Genomic DNA, 26803 nt, shown 5'->3' with positions numbered 1-26803 from the left:
CACACCCATGATACATCTTCATATTACATATCTGTTAGGCTTCTCAAAATAGACTTGTCACCCTCCTGTAACACCTGTCCCAATAATAGTTTTCATTATCCATGAATTCATCTGTGGCAAAACTCTTCTGTCTTCTTTCATTCCTCCCTTAGCATTTCCCCAACGGATAATGGACCGTGAAGCCTTGTTGATTCTTCCTCTAAAATATGCTTTGATATTCTCAGCTTACATAAAAAATCCTTCACAAGTTGGTCCCATCTTACTTTTAATGGACATTTGTCATTTTTCTGGCCAGTATTTGTTCCCATCTATTTGGGTGATAGTAACCAAATAGATTGGAGAATCTAACTTTTTGCCATTTCTATAGCTTGATAGAGCTCTCTCTAGAAAGAGCTCTATCAAAGAGTTTTGCTCTCTCCTAGCCAAAGAATGTCTAAGTTGTACCAATCATATGCTGCCTCACTGAACCCTGATGTTCAAGAAAAATCACTGAAGATGATTCACCTTATGAGACTGCCTGAAGAGACCACCATTAACAGTGACAGTGTGGGTGTGTATGTGTGTGTTGGTGGGGAAGCTATGTGAGTGTATATGTGTACATTTGTCATGAGTTACTCCATTAGCTTCTGTTGCTTGTAACCAGAGAATTCTAACTGGTCCTCCCAACCTTCCCCCAGGCCTCTCCTTGTTATACGTACTAGATTTCAAGACCACAAGAAGTTGAGCAGTTTCCACAGAATGCTATATAGTTCCAATCTTCAAGCTTTTAATCATACGGTTCTCTGTTCCCATAATACCCTTTCTTCATTCCTGGAAAAGTCCAATTCATCCTTCAAGTGTTAGTTTAAATATGTAAGTATTTCTACTTCAAACCTTTCCCCACCCTTAACAGGCAAAATGAAGTGTCCTTGCCTTTGTGTATCCATAGCAACTTATACTTCTTTCTAACTTACAATATGGTATCATAGCTAGTGATTCCAGGAGATGCTGAAGTCCTCAAGGACACACAAAGTTCCACAAATATCTGTTGAATTGAATGAATTGAATCACATCTAAAGAGATTTATTTTCTAAAAGATGGTTCTTGCATTTCTTTCTTTCTTTCTTTCTTTCTTTCTTTCTTTCTTTCTTTCTTTCTTTCTTTATTGTTTATATGTTTTAAAGTTTCTAATCCTGTGCTCTTTTGAACATTGTATCCCATTAACACTTTACAGAGTTGGGAATTAATAACTGATGAGATGTAGAAAGCAAAAATAGTTGTCCCACTTCTTTCTGTGCTTCGGTGCTTCTCTCTTTTCCACTGACACATCACATTTTAATGCCATTTTTTGTTTTTTTTCTAAATTCCTTTGGCCTTTGTCTTAGCAGAAATATGCAATGACCCATTATGCAATGAGTTACATTGTATAACAAACAGGATTTCCCTCCTCTCTTGAGACTATGTGAAAAAAGAAAAAAAAAACTCATGAAATCCTTAATAAGGCTGCTAATGTGAATGAAGGCCAAGGATGCAATCCCTTAGGAAATTCTGGAGATGGATACAGTTGGGCTCCTCTTGGTAAATAGCTAGTGAATTATTCAATAAAAACAAAACATAAAGAAGAAAATGCCAGGGATTCCTCTCTTCTTTACTGAAAACATTGATCCAAAGCTTCATTTTGCAATTGTTCAAATGAATTCACTTCAATCAGAGAAGCAAAATGCTAATCAAAACTAGGGGGAAATAAATGGAATTGGTTTTCTCTTTGTATTATTTAATGGTGCCTGTCCTATTTCACCTGCTGCCCTTCCTGATTGACCAGAGTTAGATAATATGGCTTTGGTATTATATGTCCCCATTCTTGAAGGGAAAGGAAAAATGATCTTTCCAATTTGACCTCTTGATCCTCTTCATCTTAACCCCTTTGTGTACAAAATGAACTTTAAATTCCTCACATTAGCATACAAGGCCCTTGATGATTTCGCCTGGCTCCACCCTATCTCTTCTCCCACTATCTCTACCATTCTGCCTCAAAAGTTAGTTACTCTGAACTTTTCCAGTTTATCCAAATATATATTTTTTGATCCTGGTACTTTCAAGCCTGCTGCACCCTTTAACTGGGAAACCTAGTCCCCTTTATTTAGGGGAAAAATCCTCTCCATACCATTTACTCATTTAAAAGACTTAGCCTTCCACTCCTCTGAACATCCACAGTGCTGTAAAACATATCTCCATAATCTGTGTAATTTATCTTTTGATCTATCTTTCCCTCCTAGACCCTGAGCTCTTTGAGAGCTAAGACCATATATCAATCACAGTTCCCATAAAATATAGTCCACTATTTGTTGGATGAATTAATGACTACTCACTTCCAAAATAATACCATGTAAGGTTGTTGTCAAGGGAAAAGTAAATGCCCAGTTAACTGTACACATACTAATAATGTGACTAACATGTGTGTCTTTGAACTTTTCTTATTATGGCAAAATAAATTTGCCACCTCCAAGTCCCACTGAAAAACACTCAATAACATATAAATAAATGGGTTTCATGCCAGAGAGAATTGCTTGGTGTTTAATATGCTGGCTAGAAATCATGGTATCTGTAAATTAACACCAACAGAAACCAAAAGAAACTTCTTTATGTACACATAAGGGCATGAAACAGCTAATCTATAAAACCATTATGGACACCAAGAATAAATGACAAGGGATAAACATATACTTATCTCCAACTGGTTCTGTTTAGGGGAAGAAGAAAAATGAGGTCAATGACTTCACTCAAAAAGCTATTCTAGGTTAAACCTTTCTAACATGAGCATAGATAGAAATTGGTTATTTCAGCCCAGATTCCAACAGCTTTAAAGAGCTTTTCTCTTTAGAGGGTAACATTCATTTATGGGATCTTTCAACCTATACAATTTCCCAATTCCTAAAATTGATCATAGGAACAACTTGATTCCAAAAGAGGATAGCACTTCAATAATAATGGTAAGATAAGAAATAAGGAATTACTACAAAGTACTTTGCTCGGCCTGAAATTAAAAAAGCACTATGACACTGTGGAAAATGCATATGCTTTAGAAAGACACAGGTTCTAATCCTGACTCTATTTCTTCTTGGCTGTCACTTTCTGCCTGTGGGAACTTGGGTAAGATTTTTAACTCCAGCAGACATCAGCTTCCTCATCTATGAAAATGAGATTTTAAAAAGTCCACTTCATAAAGTTTGTGAATTTTGAAGATGCTATTGTAATACTTAACACATAGTTACATATCAAGTAATATATACTCACTATATAAAAGTATAGTAATTACTTAATTTAAATTGATTTAATTTTTAATTACTAGTTTGAATAAGGAATACCAAAGTACATAGGAGAAATTTCCTTTGTTCTTGGTGTTTGGTAAGGACACAATAGAAGAAAAAGTTAAGGATGAAGAGCCAAGATAAAGAACAAGACACAAAGCAAACAGGTTGAGAATCAAAGTAGGAACATCTCAATAATACTGGGTCATGAGAAGGGTGTTTATAAACATGTCAGGTGAACTAAAAAATCCAGAAAGAACATAAACATCCTAGAAAGAACATAAATAAACAGACACTGCATAAACAAGTGAATTTCTGAACATTCCACCTGACTTTTTCCACCAGTAATGGAAATCCTTCCTTCCTTCAACAATAATCCCCCAAAATGTCCTGCAGCTACAGTGGTGTAAAGAAAAGAGAAATGTGTTTTTCTAGTCACAGATAGTCATGCAGATGGATGGGAAGCACCTCTGGACAGATGTAGGTTACATGTTGTTTTGAATAGCATCAAAGAAATAACATGGGCAGTCAACTTGTGGACCCAAGTGATATAGTATTCCAGGATTTCTATAAAGTGACACATTTTTTTTCTGCTGCAAGGCCCTAGGCAGTTGAAGAACAACTTCACACCATGAGAACACTTCACACCATGAACTCTCCTATTATTTTGACTTAAAAGACATGCAGAATCTCCTCTCTGAGTAGTGGGGCATGAAGAATTCCAGGCTTTGTCTGGGAGAAAAAAATTAGGTTCAAATCCTTCCTAAGCCAGTTGGGATCTATAAGATATTGGGCAATCTATCTATACCTATATTCCAGTTAAATGAATAGAATAATAACTATCTCATAGAATTACAATAGATATTAAATAGCATAATTATGGATATTATGTATCACAGTCCCTACATCATAGTAAACACTCAATAAATGGTAACTATGGTTATTTGGAAGAAAAAAGGAATGAAACAGGGCCATTTGTTCATTTCTGCATTTGATACTAAACGAATCCCACAGAAGACTGAAGATGAGACTTCACAAAAATGAATAATCTGATACCTAAACCCATACCAGTTTCAGTGAACCCCAGTGACACCAAAGGATGCATTTCCTACAAAGTCTACCATAGAATATTGGACTGGAAGACTTTCGTTGCATGCAGCTTTAAAACTCCCCCATTTCCTCAGTGAGGGGATGCACTCATGTGTGCTTATATTCTTCTGCCCATTCAGGGTGAGGTCTTGACAGTTGGAAGCCCTGAGGAGGGGATTTTCAAAGCCTGGATATTCCCAAAAACATCACTCTGAAACACCAGCATAACTGATGTATATATTTATGAAAACTGTCACCTGAAACTAACATCCAAGTCTAGATAACAAATTCATATCATGATGCCAGCCCATCTCACTTCATTGTTGTCAGGTTATGTTTTAATGACCAAACATCACACTTGCCAATCTTTCGGCAATTGTGCAACAATGCTCAGTATGTGAGTGTACACAATCAACTATCTTCCCCTTATGGCACCTAAGAAGGGAAGAGTGTGGCAAGCCTGCCTGGTGAAGGCCTGATACCTCAGTTCTGTGGGCAGCTGAGGCACTTGCGGTCCACAGGACATCTAGTAGGAAGAGGCCCGAGAGGTGGGCAATGAGAGGCTTTAACAGCCATGAGAGCTTTGAAGTCAAGGAGCATCTATGAGCCTCAGTTTCCTTGTTGATCAAATAGGGATGAAAATACTTCCCCTATATCAACCTTTCAGACTGGTTGAGTGAACCAAAATATAAACAGATAAAATTTGTGCAAGTTCAGTACAAATCATAAATGCTAAGGATTGTAATAATATAAGCAGTCTTACAGGTGTTTAAAAACATGTCTTACAAATGTTTAAAAAACACAATTTTGCATTGAAAGAGCAGGATCAGACAAAAGTGGGGATGGGATCTGTTTATTTGGGTCTTCTTTAAACACCTAGCAAACCCATTGGTGCATTGGGCTTATACCTCAGACATTTTTTTTGAAGGGGTAATATTTTGTCCCTAGAAAGTCCCTACTGGAATGATAGGAATGATTTTGGCTCTCCATTCTTTCTATCTCAGAAAATTTGTGAGCAGCAGTATCTTCTCAGTGCATTTCCTTTTTGCTTAAGCCAACATAATTGGTTACTGTGGCTTGTAATTAAGAACTCAAATACTCAACATGTTACAGTGGAAAGACCTTTCGAATAAGGCAGAGCTGGAATGAAATGCCAGGCCCATTATATACTAAACTTGGACAAGTCACTTAACCTCTCTAAGTCTCAGTTTCTAGAGAGATTGTGTAGATTAAATTACTATGAGAAAAAATACTGCATAGGCTGGTTGATGCCTAGAAGAGTTTAATATATTGCAATTGCTTTAATTCTTCAAATCAGTGGTTCCTTACCTGTCAGGATCACTAACACCTTTGAAAATCTAACAAAAGCATTGGGTCTCTCATTCAAAAGATAATGTGCATAACATATCCACACATAATCTTGCATATAATTTCAGAAGTTCTTTGGATCCACTGAAGTCCAATAAGGGCCCAGCAATTAAGGTTAATAATTCCTGCAATATATGGTCACTTATGACATACACTTATTTTCATTTTGAGTGTTAAATCCCTGTTTTGCCTCTGATGTCTTCTGCTACTGATACTATCATCAAGACACAGTAAAAGAGGGCCCCTGGGTGTCTCAGTCAGTTAAGCATCTGACTCTTGGTTTCAGCTGAGGTTATGATCTCACAGTTCATGGGTTCAAGCCCTGCGCCGGTCTCTACACTGACACTTATGGAGCCTGCTTGGGATCCTCTCTCCCTCTCTCTCTGCCCCTCCCCTGCTTGTGCGTACACTCTCTCAAAAATAAGTAAACATTTAAACAAAGACTCAATGAAAGCTTTTACCTTTATAAACAATAACTACCTACAAAAAGCTTTCACATTCATCATATCATTTGATTTTCAGGAAAACCCTATGAGGTTTGTATTAGTGTCCTATTTTACGGACTGGAAGAAAAGTTTTTGCTTGTTTGTTCCATTTTTGTTTTCGTTTTTGTTTTTGTATTTCTCCTTTGTAAATAAGACTAGTGAGCACATAGACTATATTGTTTTAGTCAGCAATGCTTCACCAACACTTTATACAGTGCCTAGAACATGAGAGGTGCTCAGTGTGTTGGAATAAATGAAGGGAAAATATAAAAAAAGAACTCTCAGTTCCTGAACAGTAAAACTGAATACTTTGAGGCCAAAACAATACCAAGCTAAAACTCTATTAGAACTTCCTGGTGGACTTAGCCCAGTGTCATCAGAGATATAATGAGCTCTTGATAAATGTTGGTGGATGGATAGGTGGCTAAATAGGTGAATGAATAAAACATCATTTCTAAAAAGTGAAACCCAAAATTTAAACCAAAAGTCTGTTTCCTTAATCTATTACTGCCCAAAACTTAGTGGCTTAAAACAAGCATTTCATACTGGGGGATCAGGAATTTGGGAAGGGCTCACCTGGCTGGTTTATCTCTTAAGCCATATGGCATCAGCTGGGGTGAACAGAGCTAGGGGATCCATTTCCAAGATGGCTTCTTCATTCACTTGCCTTGGCTTTTGCAGGAACTGCTGAAGGTGGTCCAAGCTGGACTCCTTTCCCTCTCTATGTGATGTCAGAGCCCCTCCATGTTGTGTCTCTAGGGAGTATTCAAACTCCTTACACAGCAGCACAGGCCTCCAAAATGAAGAAGCAAAAATTATTCACCACGACCAAGCGGGATTTATACCTGGGATGCAGGGCTGGTTCAATATCTGCAAAACAATTAATGTGATTCATCACATCAATAAAAGAAAGGATAAGAACCATATGATCCTCTCAATAGATGCAGAGAAAGCATTTGACAAAATAAAGCATCCTTTCTTGATAAAAACCCTCGAGAAAGCAGGGATAGAAGGAGCATACCTCAAGATCATAAAAGCCATATATGAAAGACCCAATGCTAATATCTTCCTCTGTGGAGAAAAACTGAGAGCTTTCCCCCTAAGGTCAGGAACAAGACAGGGATGTCCACTCTCGCCACCATTATTCAACATAGTATATTGGCAGTCTTAGCCTCAGCAATCAGACAACACAAAGAAATAAAAGGCATCCAAATCGGCCAGGAAGAGATCAAACTTTCACTCTTCGTAGACGACGTGATACTCTGTATGGAAAACCCAAAAGATTCCACAAAAAAAACTGCTAGAATTGATTCATGAATTCAGCAAAGTTGCAGGATATAAAATCAATGCACATAAATCGGTTGCATTCCTATACACCAACAATGAAGCAACAGAAAGAGAATTCAAGCAATCAATCCCATTTACAGTTGCACAAAAACACAAAATACCTAGGAATAAATCTAACCAAAGAGGTGAAAAATCTACATGCTGAAAACTATAGAAAGCTTATGAAAGAAATTGAAGTAGACACAAAAAAATGGAAAAAGATTCCATGTTCCTGGAAAGGAAGAACAAATATTGTTATAATGTCAATACTACCCAAAGCAATCTACATATTCAATGCAATCCCTATCAAAATAACACCAGAATTCTTCACAGAGCTAGAAAAAACAATCCTAAAATTTGTATGGAACCAGAAAAGACCCCGAATAGCCAAAGCAATCTTGAAAAAGAAAACCAAAGCAGAGGCATCACAATCCCAGACTTCAAGCTATACTACAAAGCTGTAATCATCAAGACAGTATGGTGCTGGCACAGAAACAGACACTCAGATCAGTGGAACAGAATAGAGAACCCGGAAATAGACCCACAAACATATGGCCAACTAATCTTTGATAAAGCAGGAAAGAATATCCAATGGAATAAAGACAGTCTCTTCAGCAAGTGGTGCTGGGAAAACTGGACAGTGACATGTAGAAAAATGAACCTGGACCACTTTATTACACCATACACAAAAATAAACTCAAAATCGATGAAAAATCTAAAGGTAAGACAGGAAGCCATCAAAATCCTCAAAGAGAAAGCCGGCAAAAACCTCTTTGACCTTGGTCGCAGCAACTTCTTACTCAACACGTCTCCAGAGGCAAGGGAAACAAAAGCATAAATGAACTACTGGGACCTCATCAAAATGAAAAGCTTCTGCACAGCAAAGGAAACAATCAGCAAAACTAAAAGGCAACCGACAGAATGGGAGAAGATATTTGCAAATGACATATCAGACAAAGGGTTAGTATCCAAAATTTATAAAGAACTTATCAAACTCAACACCCAAAAAACAAATAATCCAGTGAAGAAATGGGCAAAAGACATGAATAGACACTTCTCCAAGGAAGACATCCAGATGGCCAACCGACACATGAAAAAATGCTCAACATCACTCATCATCAGGGAAATACAAATCAAAACCACAATGAGATACCACCTTACATCTGTCAGAATGGCTAACATTAACAACTCAGGCAACAACAGATGTTGGCAAGGATGAGGAGAAAGAAGATCTCTTTTGCATTGTTGGTGGCAATGCAAGCTGGTGCAGCCACTGCGGAAAACAGTATGGAGGTTCCTCAAAAAACTAAAAATAGAACTACCTTACGACCCAGCAATTGCACTACTAGGCATTTATCCACGGGATACAGGTGTGCTGTTTCGAAGGGACACATTCACCCCCATGTTTATAGCAGCACTATCAACAATAGCCAAAGTACAGAAAGAGCCCAAATGTCCATCAATGGATGAATGGATAAAGAAAAGGTGGTATATATATACAATGGAGTATTACTCGGCAATCAAAAAGAATGAAATCTTGCCATTTGCAACTACATGGATGGAACTAGAGAGCATTATGCTAAGCGAAATTAGTCAGAGAAAGACAAATATCATATGACTTCCCTCATATGAGGACTTTAAGACACAGAACAGATGAACATAAGAGAAGGGAAGCAAAAATAATATAAAAACAGGGAGGGGGACAAAACAGAAGGGACTCATAATATGGAGAACAAACAGAGGGTTGCTGGAGGGGTTGTGGGAGGGGGTATGGGCTAAATGGGTAAGGGGCATTAAGGAATCTACTTCTGGAATCATTGTTTCACTATATGCTAACTAATTTGGATGTAAATTTTAAAAAATAAAAAATAAAATTAAAAAAAAAACCCTACAGATCACTTAAGTGTAATGGTTAGAGCTAGAGCACTACGTCTCCACTGTATTCTGTTGGTCAAAGCAGTCACATGATGGCCTGTGGCTCAGACTGGGAAAGTTGATCCCACATCTTGATGGCAAGATTAACAAAGAATATAAAGTCACTGTTAATCTGCTACAGTGTCCTTAACCAGGACAGGAAGCTCAGCAAAATTGAACTACACAGTTGTTCTTATTGCCACCTTCAATCAGACTTTCCTCATGGCATAACTTTCATTTCCCAAATATCAGTAAATAATTCTATAAACCCTTAGATTAAAATTCAATGAAACTTGGATGCATATCTGAATTAATTTCCATGCTTCAGTGAGCATGTCTCAGGGGTAACATAGGAGTGTCTATGTTCTAGTTATTTAAGGTAATTCAAACTTCTCCAAATCTGGTGGGATCAAGCTGCCCAAAATATCATTACAGCTAAAAATTTACTCTACAGTAAAGTGTCATTACAAATCAACCCTGTGCTATCCACCTCCTGGGCATGAAAAAATTCAGCACCGCCACTTTCAGGATATTTTAGCATCTCAACAGGGAGTATGGCTAAGTAAGAGCTAAAATAGCACAATGATCCCAGAAACCACATAGAAGAAAGGAAATACAAATAGCACAAACAAGCACAGGGCATCTCGGACGATTCCAAAGAGAACTAAAGTTTATTCTCCACACTAGTTTCTAGAGGCTCCTTATTTTAAAGAATTTTACTTCTCATGGTTTTACTTCTCATGGCTAAAACCCCCACTCCCACAAATTCAAATTAATTCCATAGGCACAAGGATTATTTTCTCATTGTGTCATGATCTTAATTTCTACCTGTCACAAGCAGTTATATTACACATATATTTTCAGTGACCCAAGGCTTTTCTATTAACTGATTAAAAAAAGAGGACCTGGTTGGTTTGACCAAATTCAAGTGTACACTTGGATTATTTAGTCCTTAGGAACTTCCAGTATAAGGGCTGAGTATACTGGGGAGGAAAACATTTTATAAATGCAAGACCTGCCATACCCAAGGTAGATTTAGATACAAATTTGGAAACCTTAGAGTACAAAAGCAAAGGATAGGATTGGCAGAAGTTACAGATGGATCCCTAGAGAGGATAGCTGGGAGAACTGCCTGGTTTCTGATGGGACACAACTGTCCAGCCCCAGCATCACAATCTCTCACTCTTAAAGTGTCCACTGGAAAGCAAGATCCATGGGGAGCAAGATTCTGGTATTTGTGCTCACTAATGTATCCTAGACACCTAGAAAAGCACCTAGTACATAATGAGCATGCAATAAATATTTGTTCACTTTTAACAAATGAAGCTCCTGAGAATTACTTTAAAGGAATCCAGGAGGCTAATTGAATGTGGGTGCAGTTCTGCTCATGCAGCAGTTAACTCTGCCCTGGCTAACGAGAATGGAGACAAGATACCTGACAACACTGAGGCAGCTCTCAGGATCCTTGCCCAATGGACAGTGTCTAATGAGGGGTTCTTCAGTGTCAAAAAGAACAACCCACCAGAGCTCAGAAGAGGGGCCCCACAGAGAAATCCTATTCTGAGATGAAAGTGAAAAAACTGAGGAAAGGGGACAATTACAAGGCTGCTGCAACCCTGTCAGCACTTGGGCATTCAGATCCCAAGCCTTGTTAGCAGAAAGGGGGATTGAGACACAATGGAGGGGACACCACATGATCTGTGGTGTGACACATAACATAATTCCAAGATTTATTCTACTCAAAATACAGGAGCAATGTGAAGAACATCACTATTCACCATCTTTTTCTCTTGGTTGACTTAGGAACTGGGGGTTGTGCCTAAGTCAACTTGAAGGCGTGGGCATATGTAGGTATGAGAAAACAACAAAGGCTGGCATAATCTATCTTAAACCCTAAAGCAAGAATTCTAGTCTCTCTCTTATTGAGATATTCTGAATCTGAAGAGTTTTTCAGCAAGAAAGTATATAATATCCAGTCTCTAAACTTTAAAAAAATTTTTTTGAACGTTTATTTATTTTGAGACACAGAGACAGAATGCAAGAGGGGAAGGGCAGAGAGAGAGGGAAACACAGAATCTGAAGCAGGCTCCAGGTTCTGAGCTGTCAGCACAGAGCCCAACACGGAGCTCAAACCCACGAATCATGAGATCATGACCTGAGCTGAAGTCAGGTTCTTAACTGACTGAGCCACCCAGGTGACCCAGCCTCTAAACTTTTTAATGCATCAAGAAGAACTGATTTGAACAGTTATCCATGGTAAGTTTTGTAAGATTCACAGTATAAAACTAGAGAATAAAAATTCTCAAAATCTAAGTAGAACACAAGCTAAAGAGATCCAGCCATTGTTTTCTGAGATACCAAAGATGATAAATGATGATAGATAGATAGATAGATAGATAGATAGATAAATAGATAGATAGATAGATAGATAGATAGATAGATAGATAGATAAAATGTACAAATAAAGGGGGGAAGTCAAGGCCCATTCTGGTCTTATTCAATGCTTCATTACTAGCATGGCTAATAGTGATGAATTCATAATGAATGAAGGAGTTTGGCCTTGCACATTCAAGACACTGTCTTAACACTGTCAAGAAGTGGTGTTCACCAAATGGTTCATGGGTAACAGATGCTGTATTCCCTTTTAGGAGCTCTGCTCTGGAAATTCTTTTCTGCATGTCTGATCACCTGACTCCTTGCCAGCCAGCCTGCTGTCCTCTGAGCTTTCTTCCACTGCCTTTTGTAATCAAACTTCATGAGAGAACTACATGCAGTAGGGCTCCAAATTAAGAATAACATTAAATAGCCTGAGATGCTCAAAGTTGACAAAGAAAAAGAATATTAGAAAGCAGAATATACAGTAATACAGATGCATAAAAAAATTCTGAGAAAAATATCCAAGTAATAATAGAGGTGAGCAGAGCAATTATAGGTAATTTAAAAATATGTTTCCTTTATATTCTTTTTCTATTTTCTACAAAGAACACAAAGTATTTTTACACTGAAAATATTATGAAAATATACGATCCTATTTTTTAAAAAATATTTACTTATTTTGAGAGACAGAAAAAGCATGAGTGGGGGGAGGGGCAGAGAGAGAGGGAGAAAGAGAGAATCCCAAACAGGATTCGTGCTGTCAGTGTGGAGCCAGATGTGGGGCTTGATCCCATGAACCAGGAGATCATGACCAGAGTGGAAATCAAGAGTTGGACGCTTATCTGACTGAGCCACTCATGCACCCCCCATTTTTATTTTTTAAAGAGAGTGTATTTATATGTGTACATGTGCATACATAGATGCTTGTATGTGTATAGAAAAACTCTGAAACTCCAGATATCAAAACTATAAGTACTAGTTTTAGGAATATGATTGAGGGTGAGGAGGATAAAAAGAAAGAACTTTACCTCTTTTCTTTCATTCTTCTGTAATGTTTGAATTTGTATTTTATAATAGATATATTTTTTATAATAAAAAAGAAAAAATAAGTGAATAGAAAAGATACTCTAAAGTGTCCCTTTGGGAGTCAAGTCCATGAAAAATAAATCCAATCATAAAATGAACTGTGTTACTGCTGTGATAACATGTAGTTATTGACATGATAACTTAATGTTAGTATACCATAATTGCAGTATTTTACAGTATTTTTAAATTGTTATCAGTTAAGTTCTTTTTTCTTCTTTTAGATTGGACTGAGGAAACAAACCTGAGCGATAAGTGATAAAATACCATTCTCTAAATATAATGAAGGGCTCATGACTTATTGTGAGTCCTTCCTGAAAACAGGATGAGAAAAAAATGTAAGACCTGCTCCTTAAAAAGTTAGTTGATTTACAGGGAAGACTTCACACAGTGAGGGCAAGTGACACCATGTGGGTTAACAAGAAGCACACACAGAATTACTTTCCCTGGAGGACTTTAAAAATAGGCTGGTGTGTCTGGGTGAGTGGAAATGTGTTTCTGCTGAAAGCTAAGTGGATGGACATTGGCTTGGTGACCCCTCAAGATCCCTTCTGGTCCTGTGACTCAGGCTTACAACTCTGGCTCAGGCATAAGAACTCCACCTGACCCAAATGGCCTAACTTGTATTCAATGGCTGTTGCTTCTCCATAGGCACAGATGTCCCACCATGTCCTGCTATACCTAGAATCCTTAATCCTAACTCTATCTGGATAGAGAGTCTAATATATCTAGCAAGAAAATGGCAGTTCAGAAGCAATTTCAAAACATGAGGTCTACAAAATGCAAATTGAAAGAGATCCTATAAAATAACTGCCCTGTAATTTTCAAAAATGTCAATGTCATGTGAAAACAAAGAAAGGCTGAGACACATTCCAGATACTAAAGGGACATGGAAACTACATGTAGTACATGATCGTAGACTGGATCATACAATGGGGGAAAATGCTGTAAAAGACATTACTGAGCCAATAAATGAAGTTAGAATGTACTGTATTAATATTCAATTTCCTGAATTTGATAACTAGACTATGATTATGTAAGAGAAAATCTCTGTTCTTAGGAAACAGACACTAAATAATTAGGGAATAAAGAAATAGATAGATAGATAGATAGATAGATAGATAGATAGATAATAGATAGATCATAGATACATACATAGATACATAGATACATTAGATACATAGAAGATACAAAGATGATAAAGATACAAAGATGACAAAATTGTTCATAGATGGTGAGTATGGAAAAGGGTCTACAGAACTACCTTTTACTAATCTTACCATTTTTCTACAAATTAAAAATTATTTCAAAGGGAAAGTTTTAATTTTTTTTAGTGTTTATTTTTGAAAGAGAGAGACAGACCATGAGCGGGGGAGGGGCAGAGAGAGAGGGAGACACAGAATCTGAAGCAGACTCCAGGCTCCGAGCTGTCAGCACAGAGCCCAGTGCAGGGCTCACACTCACAAATTGCGAGATCATGACCTGATCCAAAGTCAGATGTTTCACTAACTGAGTCACTCAGGCACCCCTCAAAGGAAAAGTTTTTAAAAGTGAGTTCTAATGTTCATACCATGACTTATGGGTTTCACTCCCAGGATTCCTGCCTCCTCATTTGTTCCTAACCACCAGGAGTTGCATCCATGTTGGACAACCTCAAACACATACTTCCCACTTGGTTCTGATCTCTGGAAACACCACAGTTTTGCCCCTCAGCTTGTTTCTCCTGGCTACCCCCATCATATCTGTAACCCCATCCCTTCAAGATCAGGATTCAGGCCAGTTACTCATATCTGGTCTGACCTGATGCTGCTCACATCCTGACATGACAGCTGTCTACCTTGCTCTGAGCAATGTCCCTGGCTTGTCCATTCTTGTTTAAAAAAAAAAAAAAGCAAATATAATTTTCCTTATTTTCTTAGGAGTTCAGCAAGTTCAGTAAGCTGCAGGAGAAATGGCTTGCTTGCAATTCATGTCTGTGTATGATAGTGCTAGTGTGGGAATCTTAACCTAGAAAAGAAGGTAAATTTGGAAGGGAAGAAAGGAGGTAACATTTGTGAGTGTCACCCTCATGCTAAGTGATTTATGTACACTATCTTGTTTAATCCTCACAACACTGCTGCAAGGCAGATTTTATTATCCCTATTTTATAGATGAAGACATTGAGGTTCAAAGATGTTAAGCAACTTCAAATTCACGCCACTAAATGATTAAGTCATTAATCAAACCCATGTCTTTATGTTTCCAAGCCTCATGATCTAAACAACTTCATTACATGGTATCCCAATTCTGTGGGCAAACAGTAGAGAAGTACTATCTGCACTGACTTATAATTAGCAATATCAAATAAACTATGAACTATTTTACATAAGCTATTTTGTTAAAGCCCAATAAATATAAGCCACTTTATATTGATCTTTCATTTACATCTTCTATAAAATTGTTAATAAAATTCAACTAATTTAGGGAAAAAAATCTCTTTATTGTTAGCACTACAAGTGGGAGCATTGATCTATTCTTTTTGAACACAACTTGACAATATGTAGCTACAGCCTCAAAATGTTTATAGCCTTTAACCTAGCAATTCCTGGACATCTATCCAGTATTGTAACTATGGAGACTGGATGACTTTATGCAGCAAGATATTTCTTGCAGTGTTATTAATAATAGTTAAAATAATCGTCAAAATGTCCAATGATAAGGGGGTGAATAAGTAAATCATGGCGTATATCTCCATATAGTAACAATGCAGTCATTAAAAATTATGTTTATAAAGAGTAATGACATGAAAAAATTCTGTTATGGTATTGAGTGAAAAAAATCAAAATCTAAAATTAAATGTAAAGAATGCGGCCTGGGAGAAACCTTCTGTATTTAAAAAAATTGTGTCTACCTGTTGGTTGGAGAATAGATTACAGGCTGATAGGTCAACCACTTATAAAATTACTGCATTAGTCCAGAGGAACAGTGTTGGAGGTGGACTGGACTCAGGTATTAATGTGGGAGGTGGTAAGAATCTGTCAGATTCTCTTATATACTCTGAAGTAGAGCTGCCAGGATTTCCTAACAGATTTATTGTATGGTATGAAAGAAAGAGTAGAGTTAAGAATGCCCTCCAGCCTTTTGGCTCACGCCACTGGAGTTACCATTTTCTGAGATGGAGACACTGAGGAGGAGCAGGCTGGAAAGTACAAATCAAGGCTTATATTTGGGGCATGTTACCTTTGAGATGATAGTTAGACATTCACGCAAGAATGTTGAGGCAGTTGGATATAGAACCCAAGTTCAAGGGATGGGCTGGGATTATGGATGGAAATTTCAGAACTGTCCTCCACTGAAAGCCATGTGACTTGGTGAAATCACTATGAAAAGTGTGCAAATAAGGAATACAAGAGAGCCAAGCACTGACTCTGTTCAAACAGAGATTAGGAAGATGATGAGAATAGGGCAGAGAGAGAAAAGTAGCAGCCAGTCAGGTGAGAGGTATAATGAGAGAGTACCACACCATAGAAGTCAAGCCAAGGTGTAGGGTTTTACAGAGGAAACTATTAGTGGTGTCAAAAGTTGATGGGTTAAGCAGTGATTGTCAGTAAATGGTAGGACCTAAGTTTTATTTTGTTTTGTTTTGAATTTCCCCTTTCTGATAGATATCAGAACAGGGGTTGCCTAGGGTGGGGAAGGAAATCATGAAGATAGATAGGAAAGGGACATCAGGGAGCTTGCTGGGTGATGAAAATGTTTTATATCTTGACTTGGGTGTGGGTCACACAGGTGAGAATACTGTTCAAAACTAATCAAACTGTACACTTAATATCTGTGCATTTTACTATGTGCAAATTATACTTCAATAAAAAAATAAAAATAAATTCTATTTTTCACATTTCTGGATTTTCTAATATTACTATAATGAACATTCATTACTTTTATAATAAAAAATAAACATTTGGAAACGAAGGTTGGATTACTGCATATGTCAAACTTCTTTGAATTGTAAAGGTAAGAATTAGCAGGATATTATTTTTTCCCTCAACCAAAAACCAATGTAAATAATAATTGAATAGTGTACATAATGAAAACTTTGCCATGGATTCCCCAGGGGAAACTCACCTCTGCAAGTAAAAAACTAATTCTTATAGATAAACCAGGCAAAATCTACTTCTCCACAGGTCAAGACTGGACACTTCAGGTGATAAGTAATTTTTGCATTTTTCACACAAAGAACAATGGAAGCTAATGTCAAAATGTAGTTTTATGTCCTTGAGTAAGTCAGCTAACTTTTGTATCCAGGTTTTCTACAAAATGGCAATAATGCTGTCTGCAATTTGTCAATCTCATGGTCTTGAGACAATTCCATGAGCTAATGACCATGAGAGCTATTTGTAAGTCATAAAAAATTCCACAAGTTCAAGGCCTGGGAAATATTAATACCATCTGAGACCATGGGAAGTTCCATTTATCTCAGTAAACTCATAGAGATGTGTATTTTGAAGGTAGAACTCAAAACCTCCTTCTTTCCTGGAAAAATAACCCAGAGTAATTGCCTACACACCTGCAAATCTGAAGCATCACCTTCTTACAGTCAGCACATTTTTGTAGTACAATGAGAAGCTCATGATCTGAGAAATTGACAAATGACCCTACCCATTCTATACCTTTCTCTAACTCCAATTTTCATTACAATGAGAGCCCCTTCTTATCAGTTAGTTCAGAAGGAAGTTTTAATTTATCTAAATGGCATATCAACTTCTATATGTCCCCAAATGAAATCTCTTCTTCTCTCAACCCACCAACTTGCAAAACCTACTCTTTTTCTTGTGTACAAAGCAGCTTAGCACATTTATATAATCCCTGGAAGTTGTGTTTGCAGGATAGAGAATAATTAGTATTTTCTAGAATAGAAATCTGGACCAAGAAATTAGAAAGAAGACCAGAATGATACCAGGCTAAATGAGGTGGATCCTATCTTACAGGCAAATTGGTATCATTGAAAGTTTTTTAAAGGAAGAATATAATTTTTTCTATTAAGTGATGTTTTTAGAAAGATGAATCTGGATTTGGTAAGCAGAATGGATTGAAAGGAGTCAAGTAATAGAAATCTCTCAGATGAAAGTCTATTGACGTGGTTCAGGCAAGTGGAGGTGAGGTCGTGAGAGCAATAAGAATAGAACAGAAATAGGAAAGTCAGAAATAGGATATAGTCGTGAAGAAAATGAAAATATGGTTTAGGGCATGGTGAGTTTAAGGTGACAGTGGGATCCAAACAGAAATGTCAGGCATATACAACTGAAAGTGCAGGAATAGGAAGCAGAAGAATGGCTTGAAACATAATTATTTTGGGAAGAACATTCCATCAATGTCATCATAGAGAATCTGTATAGTTGCCTCTGTCAAAGAGTGTAATGAGTTTATTAAATAACATATTTAACCATTGGACATATCAGAAATATATTTTCATCATGTAAATAATATTAAAAATTACTGAGATGTTTATACTTTTTTTTCCCATATTCTTCAAAATTATTTTTTCCATAATCTTCAAAATCCAGTGTGGACTTTGCACTTACAGAACATCTCAGTCTGTTCTAGCCATATCTCAATTGCTCAGCAGCTAATTGCCTATGGGTAGTGACTACAATATTGCACAGTGCAATTCTAGATGATATTTTCCTGTTTCTCATAGTTTAGCATTTATAACAGAAGTCCGTAGGAGAAGGAAAACCTGATTACCCAGACAGAAAAGGTAAGAAGGTATATAAAATTATGTTTGTTTGTGTGCATCTGTATGTGTTTATATTTATGTGTACATTTGTAATGACAATTATTGAGTTTTTATTATATACCACGCAATTAATTTACCATTTTGCATATATTAGTATGTTAAAATGGCTAAAACTACTCTGTGGAGTAAGTACTATGAATATTAGTCTTGTTTTATGAATTAAAAAATAGTCTTCATAAGATTAAGTAAAATTTTAAAAGTTATGCAATACTTAAGTAGATTTGAAAAAGTTATCTACCTTCTTTATTTTTTTATGTTTATTTATTTTTTAGAGAGATACAAGAGTGCAAGCGGAGAAAGGGCAGAGAGAGAGAGAGAGAGCGAGACAGAATCTGAAGCATACTCCATGCTCTGAGCCATCATCACAGAGCCCAGTGGGGGGGCTGGAAGCCATGAACTGTTATATCATGACCTGAGCTGAAGTTGGACACTTAACCAACTAAGCCACCCAGGCACCCCGTTATTTACTTTCTTTAAAGTGGACCAGTCTCATCCCAAAATCTTTGCACTTAACTTATATTAAGATTTGTGGGATTTATACAGGCCAAGATGGCATTACAGCATGGACTTTTTTGTGTGTGTCATATCCATAAAATACAGCCAGATCAACACTAAACCATCCTGCACACCTAGAAAACTGATTTGAGGATTAACACAACAATTTCCACAACCTGAACCACAGAACTCAGCAAGTATGTGGTGCAGAGAGGTGGACTGGAGGAGAGAGAAGCTGCGGGGGGCAGGGAGCTGTTTTTGCTTGTGGAGAGTAGATGGAGATGGGGGAGGGTACGGGAAAAGCACCTCCCTCCAAAAGCAGCTGAAGAGAAAGTGAAAAGGGGAAACAGCCCCAGGGACTGAATAAAAAAGGGAGAAAGGAGAGGGTTTAAATTATATTAAGATTCTATAAACAGAGGGAGGGCAGAGTCTGAAACTCCACAGCTTGATACCTGGCGGTGCTCTGGTGGTAAGGACAAATCCCCAGGAGCAGAGAGTGAGGTCTGGGGGTGGGGGGTGGGGGTCCTCAGGCCACACAAGGAGAGATGGTTCTCCTGCTAGGGGGACATTTGGTAGAGGCTGTGTGGCAATCCCACGGGCAAAGGTCCCAGCAGACCCCAGAAAACAACCACATTCTCTAGTGTTGAACAAGGTCATTAAGGGTGAAGCCTGGTGCCAGATGTGTGCTATGATTTTCCATAATCCTTGAAACATTGCTGGTATATAATCATGTGAACTTTTTCTGGGGTAGGCTGGCACCCAGCCACAGTCTCTGGGCATCAGCCACAGCACAGTCCTGTGAATGTTCGTGGGTGCGGCCAACACCCACCCATTTCTCAGTGAGACCCTCCCACAGAAGGTCTGAGTGGGTCAAAGCTGCAGTCCCTCAGAAGTGAGGGGTTAGAAACACAGCCACATCTGAGATAAACTCAGGAGGGAGGTGCCATCCGGAAACTTGATGGCTTGGTCACAGACAGTGTAAAAGCGTACAGGAGCTGGAGATAAAAGACAGGTGCACAAGTACTGATCAGGAGAACAGAGTTATGATACTAGAGACTGGGTAGCTGGGTGACGCCATTTTCACCCCACCCGCATATGGGCATACATGCCTACAAGCTCCACAACAATTCACCACAGTAAGTTGAGCAGCGTCTACTAGTAAACAATGGAGCCATTACACTAAGCCCCACCCAACTGGGCCAACCTTGATCTTCAGGAACACAACAGGTCTCTCTGCCTGCTTAGTTTATGGACTATAAAGTGTTTCAGAGTTTGACTTCTAGGGGAAAACTGTGTAATTTCAACCATATTTCAGTCTGTTCATTGGTCCATCTATTCATTTTTTTCTTCTTTATCATTTCTTTTTCTTGAATACAGAAAAAGAAAACATTATTTTTATTTTCAATTTTATTAAAAATATTTCTCTTTAATTTTTTTCTACTATATTTTTTACTTTTTTTGTAAATTTTCCAAATTCTATTTGACGTCCATCATTTCTTTTTATTCTATTTCATTGTATTCATTTTTTTCAAATATTCAAACTTTTTCCTTTTTTTCTTTTTCTTTTTTTTTTGTTTTTTATCTATCCCTTTTTTTTCTCTAATCTACCAAGCTCCTTTCAACACCCAGACCAAAACTCACCTAGGATCTAGCATCATTTATATGATTTTTTGTGCGTGTTGTTTTTAATTTTTTTAACTGATTAATTCCTTTTCTTCCTGCAAAATGACAAAGTGAAGGAATTCACCCCTAAAGAGAGTAGGAAGAAACGACAGCCAGGGACTTAATCAACACAGATAGAAGCAAGATGTCTAAACCAGAATTTAGAATCACAATAATAAGAATACTAGCTGGAGTCAAAAATAGTTTAGAATCCCTTTCTGTGGAGATAAAAGAAGTAAAAGCTAGTCAGAATGAAATAAGAAATGCTATAAATGAGCTGCAATCTCAAATGGATGCCATGGCAGAAAGGATGGATGAGGCAGAGTGGTGAATCAGTGATAGAGGACAAACTTATGGAGAATAATGAAGCAGAAATCAAGAGGGAGACTAAGGTAAGCACAATTTAAGAATTAGAGAAATCAATGACTCATTAAAAAGGAACATCAGAATCTAAGGGTCCCAGAAGATGAAGAGAGAGAAAAAGGGGTAGAAGGGTTATGTGAGCAAATCATAGCAAAAAACTTTCTAAACCTGGGGAAAGACACAGACATCAAAATCCAGGAAGCACAGTGGACTCCCATGAGATTCAACAAAAACTTACCATCAACAAGGCATATCATAGTCAAATTCACAAAATATTGAAGCAAGGAAAGAATTATTAAAGCAGCAAGGGGCAAAAAGTCCTTAACCTACAAGGAAAGACAGATCAGGTTTGCAGCAGACCTATATACAGAAACTTGGCAGGCCAGAAAAGAGTGGGAGGATATATTCAATGTGCTGAATTGGAAAAACATGCAACCAAGAATTCTTTATCCATCATGGCTGTCACTCAAAACAGGAGAGATAAAAAGTTTCCCAGATAAACAAAAATTAAAGGAGTTCACGATCACTATACCAGCCCTGCAAGAAATTTTAAGAGGGACTCTCTGAGAGGAGAAAAGATGAAAGAAAAAACAAACACACAAACAAACAAAAACACCAAAAACAACAAAGACTAGTAAGGATGAGAGACCATCACCAGAAACTCCAACTCCACAAGCAACATAATGGCAATAAATTCAAATCTTTCAGTACTCACTCTAAATGTCAATGGACTAAATGCTCCAAAAAAAAGACATAGGGTAACAGAATGGATAAGAAAACAAGATCCATCTATATGCTGTTTAGAAGAAACCCACTTTAGACCTAAAGACACCTTCAGATTGAAAGTAAGGAGATGGAGGGGTGCCTGGGTGGCTCAGTCAGTTGAGCGTCTGACTTCAGCTCAGGTCATGATCTCACGGTCCATGAGTTCGAGCCCCATGTCAGGCTCTGTGCTGACAGATCAGAGCCTGGAGCCTGCTTCAGATTCTGTGTTTCCCTCTCTCTCTGCCCCTCCCCTGCTCAAGCTTGCTCTCTCTCTCTCTCTCTCTCTCTCTCTCTCTCTCTGTCAAAAATAAATAAACATTAAAAAAAAAAAGAAAGTAAGGAGATGGAAAACTATCTATAATGCTAATGGTGGACAAAAGAAAGCCAGAGTAGCCATACTTATATCAGACAGCATAGACTTTAAAATAAAGACTGTAACAAAACATGAAGAAGGGCATTATATCATAATGAAGGGTCTATCCACCAAGAAGACCTAACAATTATAAACATTTATGCTCCAAGTGTGAGAGCACCCAAATATATAAAGCAATTAATCACAAACATAAAGAAACTCATTGATAATAATACCATAATAGTAGGGGACTTCAACACCCCACTTACACCAATGGACAGATGATCTAAACAAAAAATCAACAAGGAAACAATGGCTTTGAATGACACACTGGACCAGATGGACTTAACAGATATATTCAGAACATTTCATCCTAAAGCAGCAGAATACACATTCTTCACCAGTGCACATAGAACTTTCTCCAGAATAGATCACATACTGGGACACAAATCAGCCCTCAACAAGTACAAAAAGATAGAGATCATACAGTGCATATTTTTAGATCACTATGCTATGAAACTCAAAATCAACCATAAGAAAAAATTTGGAAAGGTATCAAATACTTGGAGACTAAAGAACATCCTACTAAAGAATGAATGGGCTAGCCGAGAAGTTGAAGAGGAAATTAAAAGTTACAATGGAAGCTAATGAAAATGATAACACCACAGCCCAAAACCGCTGGGATGCAGCAAGCAGTCATAAGAGGAAAGTATATGGCAATCCAGGCCTTCCTAAAGAAGGAAGAAAGGTCTCAAATACTCAATCTAACCTTACACCTTAAAAAGCCTGAAAAAGATTAGCAAATAAAACCCAAAACCAGCAGAAGACAGGAAACAATAAAGATTCGAGCAGAAATCAATTCTATCAAAACCAAAAAAACAAACAAAACAAAACAAAACAAAAAACAGATCAATGAAACCAGAAACTGGTTCTTTGAAAGAATTAACAAAATTGATAAACTCCTAGGCAGTTTGATCAAAAAGAAAAAGGAAAGGACCCAAATAAATGAAACCAAGAATGAAAGAGGAGAGATCACAACCAACACAGCAGAAATACAAACAATAAGAGAATATTATGAGCAATTATACACCAATAAAATGGGCAATCTGGAAGAAATGGACAAATGCCTATAAACATATAAAGTACGAAAACTGAAACAGGAAGAAATAGAAAATTTGAACAGACCCATAATCAGTAAAGAAATCGAATTAGTAATCAACAATCTCCCAAAACACAAGAGTCCAGGGCCAGATGGCTTTCCAGGGGAATTCTACCAAACATTTAAGGAAGAATTAACACCTATTCTCTTGAAGCTGTTCCAAAAAAAAAGAAATGGAAGGAAAACTTCCAAACTCTTGCTATGAAGCCAGCATTACCTTGATTGCAAAACTAGACAATGACCCCACTAAAAAGGAGAACTATAGACCAATTTCCCTGATGAACATGAATGCAAAAATCCTCAATAAGATATTAGCCTACCAGATCCAACAATACATTAAAAAAAATTATTCAGCATGACCAAGTGGGATTTATACCTGGCACGCAGGGCTGGCTCAATATCTACAGAACAATTAGCGTGATTCATCACATCAGTAAAATAAAGGACAAGAACCACATGATCCTCTCAATAGATGCAGAGAAAGCATTTGACAAAATAAAGCATCCTTTCTTGATAAAAATGCTCAAGAAAGTAGGGATAGAAGGAGCAAATCTTGAGATCATAAACGTCATATATGAAAGACCCAATGCTAATATCATCCTCCATGGAGAAAAACTGAGAGCTTTCCCCCTAAGGTCAGGAACAAGACAGGGATGTACACTCTCACCACTGTTATTCAACATAGTACTGTAAGTCTTAGCCTCTACAGTCAGACAACACAAAGAAATAAAAGGCATCCAAATCGGCCAGGAGGAGGTCAAACTTTCACTCTTCGCAGATGACATGATACTCTATATGGAAAACCCAAAAGATTCCACCAAAAAACTGCTAGAACTGATTCATGAATTCAGCAGGGTTGCAGGATATAAAATCAATGCACATAAATCGGTTGCATTCCTATACACCAACAATGAAGCAACAGAAAGAGAATTCAAGCAATCAATCCCATTTACAGTTGCACAAAAACACAAAATACCTAGGAATAAATCTAACCAAAGAGGTGAAAAATCTACATGCTGAAAACTATAGAAAGCTTATGAAAGAAATTGAAGTAGACACAAAAAAATGGAAAAAGATTCCAAGTTCCTGGAAAGGAAGAACAAATATTGTTATAATGTCAATACTACCCAAAGCAATCTACATATTCAATGCAATCCCTATCAAAATAACACCAGAATTCTTCACAGAGCTAGAAAAAACAATCCTAAAATTTGTATGGAACCAGAAAAGACCCCGAATAGCCAAAGCAATCTTGAAAAAGAAAACCAAAGCAGAGGCATCACAATCCCAGACTTCAAGCTATACTACAAAGCTGTAATCATCAAGACAGTATGGTGCTGGCACAGAAACAGACACTCAGATCAGTGGAACAGAATAGAGAACCCGGAAATAGACCCACAAACATATGGCCAACTAATCTTTGATAAAGCAGGAAAGAATATCCAATGGAATAAAGACAGTCTCTTCAGCAAGTGGTGCTGGGAAAACTGGACAGTGACATGTAGAAAAATGAACCTGGACCACTTTATTACACCATACACAAAAATAAACTCAAAATCGATGAAAAATCTAAAGGTAAGACAGGAAGCCATCAAAATCCTCAAAGAGAAAGCCGGCAAAAACCTCTTTGACCTTGGTCGCAGCAACTTCTTACTCAACACATCTCCAGAGGCAAGGGAAACAAAAGCATAAATGAACTGTCGGAACTTCATCAAGATAAAAAGCTTCTGCACAGAGAAGGAAATAATCAGCAAAACTAAAAGGCAACCAACAGAATGGGAGAAGATATTTGCAAACGACATATCGGATAATTGGTTAGTATCCAAAATCTAAAATGAATTTATCAAACTCAACACCTTAGAAACAATCCAGTGAAGAAATGGGCAAAAGACATGAATAGACACTTTTCCAAAGAAGACATCCAGATGGCTAACAGACACATGAAAAAATTCTCAACATCACGCATCATCAGGGAAATACAAATCAAAACCACAATGAGATTCTACCTCACACCTGTCGAATGGCTAAAATTAACAACTCAGACAACAACAGATGTTGGCGAGGACGCAAAGAAAGAGGAACACTTTTGCACTGCTGGTGGGAATGCAACCTGGTGCAGCCACTCTGGAAAACTGTATGGAGGTTCCCCAAAAATTAAAAATAGAACTACCCTATGACCCAGCAATTGCACTACTAGGTATTTATCCAAGGGATACAGGTATGCTGTTTCAAAGAGGCACATGCATCCTAATGTTTGTAGCAGCACTATCAACAATAGCCAAAGTATGGAAAGAGCCCAAATGTCCATCGATGGATGAGTGGATAAAGAAAAGGTGGTATATATATACAATGGAGTATTACTCGGCAAACAAAAAGAATAAAATCTTGCCATTTGCAACTACATGGATGGAACTAGAGGGCATTATGCGAAGTGAAATTAGTCAGAGAAAGACAAAAATCATATGACTTCACTCATATGAGGACTTTAAGATACAAAACAGATGAACATAAGGGAAGGGAAGCAAAAATATTATAAAAACAGGGAGGGGGACATGACATAAGAGACGCTTAAATATGGAGAACAAACAGAGGGTTACTAGAGGGGTTGTGGGAGGACGGATGGGCTAAATGCATAAGGGACATTAAGGAATCTACTCCTAAAATCATTATTGCGCTATAAGCTAACTAACTTAGATGTAAATTTAAAAAAATAAATTAAAAAAATTATAGATAAAAAAATATTTTATAAAGGAGTCAAGAGAGAAAAAAAGACTGGTGGGATTTATTTGATTGAGTTTCTTTTCTGGCAAAAAATAAATGCTAGGGCTATTATCAGCTAATAAGTCATTGTGTACAATTTTCATATCTCAAAATAATATTCAAAATTGTGACTCTAATGATTGTGCATAAAATTGCATATGGATAAATTATTTATTTATTTCTCCTTGTCCGGATTTTGGTTTCCTTCTCACAAGTGGGGCTTTGTTGTTCAGCAACACAAGTAACTTGCTCACCAGTTTGATTGGGTATGCAAAAAGGTATAATGAGATATATGTTGAAAACTAGGTTGATGGTCATTCAATTACCCAGGCATGGATATCCCTGGGGGGAGAATAGCAATATAGCTATAGCTCTCCATCCCACCTCATAATATTTGCAAGAGGTTTTTGTTTGTTTGTTTGTTTGTTTGTTTTGTTTTGTTTGTTTTGTTTTTAGACTAGAAATCTGGACCAAGTAATTAGAAAGGAGACCAGAATAATACCAAGCCAAATGGTGTGGGTCTTATAGACATATTGGTATCAT

The 26803-nt window shown here is 37.4% G+C and overlaps 1 long non-coding RNA gene across 2 annotated transcripts in view; it reads right to left on the bottom strand.

Moving 5' to 3' along the window:
• Positions 1 to 5202: 5202 nt before the first annotated feature.
• The window catches only part of LOC131487634 (uncharacterized), a 60346-nt gene continuing 38745 nt past the window's right edge, over positions 5203 to 26803 (bottom strand). For both annotated transcript variants that reach the window (XR_009249856.1, XR_009249857.1), the window contains one exon: positions 5203 to 7099. This is a non-coding gene — a long non-coding RNA (uncharacterized LOC131487634). The remainder of the gene's footprint in view (positions 7100 to 26803) is intronic.

This window comes from Neofelis nebulosa, chromosome 10 (assembly GCF_028018385.1).
Source record: "Neofelis nebulosa isolate mNeoNeb1 chromosome 10, mNeoNeb1.pri, whole genome shotgun sequence".
Classification (NCBI taxonomy): domain Eukaryota; kingdom Metazoa; phylum Chordata; class Mammalia; order Carnivora; family Felidae; genus Neofelis; species Neofelis nebulosa.
The sequence above is the reverse complement of the archived record's forward strand: the minus strand, read 5'-3'. Positions and strand labels throughout refer to the sequence as shown.